We start from the raw sequence: 5892 nt of genomic DNA on the forward strand, positions 1-5892 counted from the left end.
CAGAGAATCCAATGGTGATCATGTGATGTTATGATCTTATCTTAATCTATTCTGATGAAGAAACAAACTCATGGATGGCCTGAGGGTGAGCACATTTTCAGCAAATATCAAGTTTAGGTGAACTAGATGAAAATTTTTTTTTTGAAAAAAAATGGTTTTCCCTCAATCTAAACATTTGAAAATGGCTCTTTTAGCAGATCATGGTGTTATGATCTCTCTGAAATATAATAATAGCTGTTATGATATGAAATCATTAATAACTGCCCCGCAAGAACAGCATGAACAGTGAGCTAAGGCTCTCCATGAGGTGCTTATTAGAGGTTAAAGCTTGTTATTACCTGATAGCAGCCTGAAGCTCATTTACTGTGATCCAACTGAAGCAAAGGGCAGCCAACAGGGATTATTTTAAAAGGGGTATTAGGAAACATATCCAAAGTTTTGGCACGCAACACTCTCTGAAAATGCACATCTCTTGTTAGAGATGGAAAAGAAGGTTTGGAATTAGGAGTCCGGTTGAAATAATCTCTTACAGTGAAATGACGGGACTTTCACGACAGCCTCTAAAACAATATCATGCACATCACGTCACTTTAGTCAGAAAGTTTTATTACCGCGGATATAGTAAGGGGATTTCGCTGTCTTGTATAGCGATAGCAATTGCTGAGCAACGGATAGAACAGTGCAATAAAGGTTAAGTGCCCAAACAGACCACCTGAAAACAATTCTGAATGGTGGCTCATCAAGTGTTTCTGTCTTTTATTAATGTCTCACGTCATCCATGAAACAAGGGGCTGGAATATAGCTGGCCCAGCACTCAGCATCTGCTGCAATTGTTTATTGAAATATACCCATATTTTTCCATTACTCCCCCAGGACCCATATTCAGGAACGATACATTCCAGAGGAAGAAAAGGAGCGATTCCTCCAGCAGGACTTATGATTGTATTCCTGGAAGAGAGCCTGGTAAGAGACGAGGGTAGTTAACGTCAATTACAAAATGAACGAGCTGTACCGACTTACTCTGCAAAGTTGGTCGCATGAGTTGGAGAAGCATTCACAATGATATTCATTGTTGACTTTTGGACACTTTTAGGTGCACAGGTTCTGTTTACAGATTTCATTCCTCACGACTTCAGATTGGAGGTGAACGAGTTGAGGTTGGATTGGGATTTGAAGCTATTGAAGGTCACGGACAGATATAATGACTAACAGTTGTAGTTCCAGTTGCAGTTCCCATTGTATCTGTCAGGTTGTTGGGAGAATTGCACTATTTTACCCATATTATATCTTTTTTTTTTCACTAAAAAAATATGTGCAAATATGTACATTTTATAATATATAAAAATATTGATAATATACAGAGAGAAAGAGAAACATTTCAAGTGTGCGACTCTTCAAAACTTCATAATATATTTGAAATAAAGGGTTACTCCACCCCCAAATTAAAATTTGTCATTAATCACATACCCCCATGTCGTTCCAAATCCGTAAAAGCTTTATTGGTCTTTGGAACGCAATTTCACATATATCTTAAAGGAATAGTTCACCCAAAAATGAAATTCTGTCATTAATTACTCTCCCTTATGTTGTTCCAAACCTGTAAGACCTTCGTTCATCTTTGGAGCATAAATTACCGTATTTTTCAGACTATAAGTCGCACCTGAGTATAAGTCGCATCAGTCCAAAAATACGTCATGATGAGGAAAAAAACATATATAAGTCACACTGGACTATAAGTCGCATTTATTTAGATCCAAGATCCAAGAGAAAACATTACAGTCTACAGCCGTGAGAGGGCGCTCTACGTCTTCAGTGTATACTACAGGAGCACTGAGCAGCATTAGAGCGCCCTCTCGTGGCTGTAGACGGTAATGTTTTTTCTCGGTTAATTTCTCTCGGTTCATGTCAAATAAATTTTGATAAATAAGTCGCACCTGACTATAAGTCGCAGGACCAGCCAAACTATGAAAAAAGTGCGACTTATAGTCCGGAAAATACGATAAGATATTTTTTATTAAATCCAAGAGCTTTCTGATCTTGCATGGGCAACGACGCAACTACCACGTTCAAGGCCTCGAAATTTAGTAAGTTCATCGTTAAAATAGTCCATGTGACATCAGTGGATCAACCGTAAATTGACAAAGCTACAATAATAATTTTAGCGCGTAAAGACAAAAATAACGACTAAATTAAAAAAATTCTTCACTTCCGTGTCAGACTTTGATATGCATTCATGAGAGTACCATGATGCTGGTATGCTTGGATTTAATCAATTATATATTAATTTGTGTTCCCGAAGATGAACAAAGGACTTGAAGGTTTGGAACGACATGAGGGTGAGCAGTTAATAAAAAAAACTAACCTAAAAAGAACTATCCCTTTAATTGTTATCGTTATAGCTATCGGTCCACTTGGTGTACGCTTATTCATCATTGGTGCTTGTCTCTTTGTGCCATGAAGGGACTTGAAGACCTGAGGGAGGTGAAACAGGCAGTGATGTCTCTTCTGAGAGGTCTCATTGCTGCATTGGAGAGGTGGGGGAAAGATAATTGCTCTCAGCAGGCTGACAAAAAGGGGAAGAGAGAGCCAGCAAGAAAGAATATGGGGATAGCTGCCAATTTGATCAAGATGCTTGTGGCGTCCACATATGGGCTTCATTACAGCATTTGGCTGCCTTTGGTAACCCCCAGTGGTCTATATTGGCGTTTCCTCACTGACAGGGGGGTAATCTGCCTGCAGTCCTGCAGCGGCCTTAAGACCACAAGGGCAATCTGCAGGTAGACTCTGACCACTCTCTGGTGTGGTCATGATTGAAACACATGCCTGCGTTCTCCACCAGCTTTTATGCCCCCGGTTCAGAGCTCTGCGTCAGGCCTGGAGCATCTCCAAAGGAGCCTCAGTCATTTTGACGACACTCTGCACGCACAAAGATGCACGCCAAGGTTACGCCATTGCTGACGTCCGTCAGGCGGGAATCCTCTCCCTATTTTCTTTCTTGATCAGCCGGAGTGTTTTCTCTGTGGTTCAGGAGACAGAAATCCGAACATGCCAGTGATTATTGCTGGCCCGTAACAAGCTTTAAATTCATTTGCTGTCAACTCCACTGTCGTCGGGCCAAGTCAACATGGCGGCTGGAAAATACCCTGGAAGAGAGTCACAGACACGCCTGTCCTTCTCAAGACGTCCGCTTGAAAGCGCGCCCCTGTTGAGGAGGGAGATGCGAGCTGGAGAAAATAAACGTGTATCGAATCACATCTCCTCTGTTTGGGCCCCTCTCTCCGTGGCAACCATGAAACAAGCCTGTTTTCCCATCCGACAAAAGCACTGAGATTATAAGAAAGGAGCTGAAGGGGAAACGTGTGCTATATGTTTCCTGAGGGTAATTGATAGCATGTTGACTGAAAGAAAATCAGTATAGGATTTACACTGAAACAAGCTTCACGCAGAAGTTGCTAGTAAATTTCACAAATAATTACACGGAAACGGCAAGAAACATGTTAAATTTGAAGTGGAAAGAATGAAAGAGTATTTTCTTATAAAATGTACTCCAATAATCAATTTTGTTTACAAAATTTTGGTAACAACAAAAATTCTGACTCACAGTCTGTAAGTACGTTTTCATATTTAAAGAATTAGCCACTGATGATTCAAACGCGAGTTTTGAGGAGTGTAGAGTAGTGCTTGTATTTAGTCATTTCTCCGACCACAAATGCAGACATGGTTTAATGGTTTAATGTTTACGCGGCGTGATGCGATGCAAGATATAAAACACAGTATAAGTCATTATAATCAGTAATAATCACCCCACTGGATACAACAAATGGCTTGTCTCGTTGCGCTGGGACACGTCATCACAGTATGTTAACGGCCGTAACATATCCGTCACATGCTTGAGGTATTCGGCCAATCACAACCCAATGGATATCTATCCAATCAGAGCACACCTCGCTTTTCAGAACGATGAGCTTTGTGAAAATTTACACGTTTCAGAAAAGCAGGGCATAGAGGAACAACAATAATGAACATTATGTGGAAAATAATGTGTTTTTTGAACCTTAAACTGCATAAACACATTTCATTTCACCAAATACACAAAATAATGTTTTATTTTAGCAACTTCATATGACTCCTTTAATAAATTACATGATGACATATTATTTATGCAATACCAATACGTTATCCATAATTTATTGATTCTCCCTAATTATCATTATTGTTATACTTATCATTTTGTTTACATCTTGTGGATATACTATTGAAAGAGTGAGTAGTTAAACATTTAAAAATCACTCCCATTCACTAACATTGTATGTGTTCAGATTCGCCCTTTCTCTAGAAAAGGAGAGACAAATTGAAATTATTTTTTGCCAACTGTGCCACTAGTGCTGTTGAATGAGCTTAACCTAGAATTTCTTTATGAAAGTAGGAAAAATCACTCATTGGCTCACCTTGAACTGCTGCATGAGCTACTGTAAAGCTTTCACCTCCCTATTGCGTGTTCATTTCTGGTTACTTTTGTTTGGGTTAGAGGGTGCCAGGGACAGAGGGTGCCATCTACCCTTCATGCCCAGATCTTCTGATAGTTGCCCTATCAGCTGATTACACATATCCTGTGGTGACGTGCCATTCCCTACTTACCATGGGATGTGACATCCACTTACTATGGACTGAGCAGAGACTGAAGTTCCTGTAGACCATGATAACCAGGAAATCAGAATCACGTCAAGAGATGACTCACGACTAGACACGCAATCCTACAGCTGTGAGAAGGTACATGGAAACTTTAATGAACTTAAAGTTGACGATGCAATTTATCCAAATAAGGAATTTGTTGATGTGAATTACTCCTAATGTTAAAAACATTGTTTAAATGCTATACAATGTGAAATATAAACAAATGTCATCAGCTTAAATTGTGTCATCATTTAATTAATAAAATACAATAATAATAATACAATTAGTTTTTGTAATGAAATAATAATTATTAAATAAAAAAATGCAAAATAATTATTAATTATTTATGTTAACATTTTACATTAAGGGTAGATGAATAATAGTACTAATGCTGAAATGAATACTAAATTCATCATATAATAATGAATATTAAAGGTGTTAACTAATTATGAAATGGTGAAGAACTACAACTGCAGTCATATAGTTTCAGTCATGAACAACAGCAGCCTTACAGTATCTACATGTTAGTACATGTTTGATAGTTAATGCATTAATTAAAGGTCCCATTTTTAGCGCTTTTTTGAAACTTTGATTGTGTTTACAGTGTGCAACATAACATGTGTTCATGTTTCGCGTGTAAAAAAACACTGCATTTTTCACACAATTCACCTATCTGTATACTGCTGTTTTCACTGTCACAAAAACGGGTTGATAACTTCCTTGTTCTATGAAGTCCCTCCTTCAGAAATACGTAACGAGTTCTGATTGGACCAGCGGTTCCTGTGTTGTGATTCGACACCAGTTTAGAGCAGGCTGACCTCCTGGTAACGCGATTGGAGAGCGCGATTGGAGTAGTTTTGAGAAGCAAGTGGGCAGGAGCATGTGCTGGAGACGTATTTATAATCACAGCAGCGTTTTTACTGATGAGATGCGCATGTTTTTTTGCACAGCCCTAACATCTAGTTAACAAAACTAAACAGCGTTGCCCTTTGTGTAATTAGTTACAGAAACTGTTAAACGCACCAACTTAAATAATAAAATAGACTTACCGGTTGTGGTCCATAAACAACGCCTTCTCCAGACAAAGAGGGAACTGCTCCATCTTTCAAGAATTATCTTTGTGCGAATCCGGCATTAAACTGATTGAGATTGAGGAAGTTGTCCTCAGCAAATTTCCTGAGCAAAATGTGCTGCACATAGTTTTACATGTGGATTATA

This window comes from Carassius gibelio, chromosome B22 (assembly GCF_023724105.1).
Source record: "Carassius gibelio isolate Cgi1373 ecotype wild population from Czech Republic chromosome B22, carGib1.2-hapl.c, whole genome shotgun sequence".
Taxonomy (NCBI): domain Eukaryota; kingdom Metazoa; phylum Chordata; class Actinopteri; order Cypriniformes; family Cyprinidae; genus Carassius; species Carassius gibelio.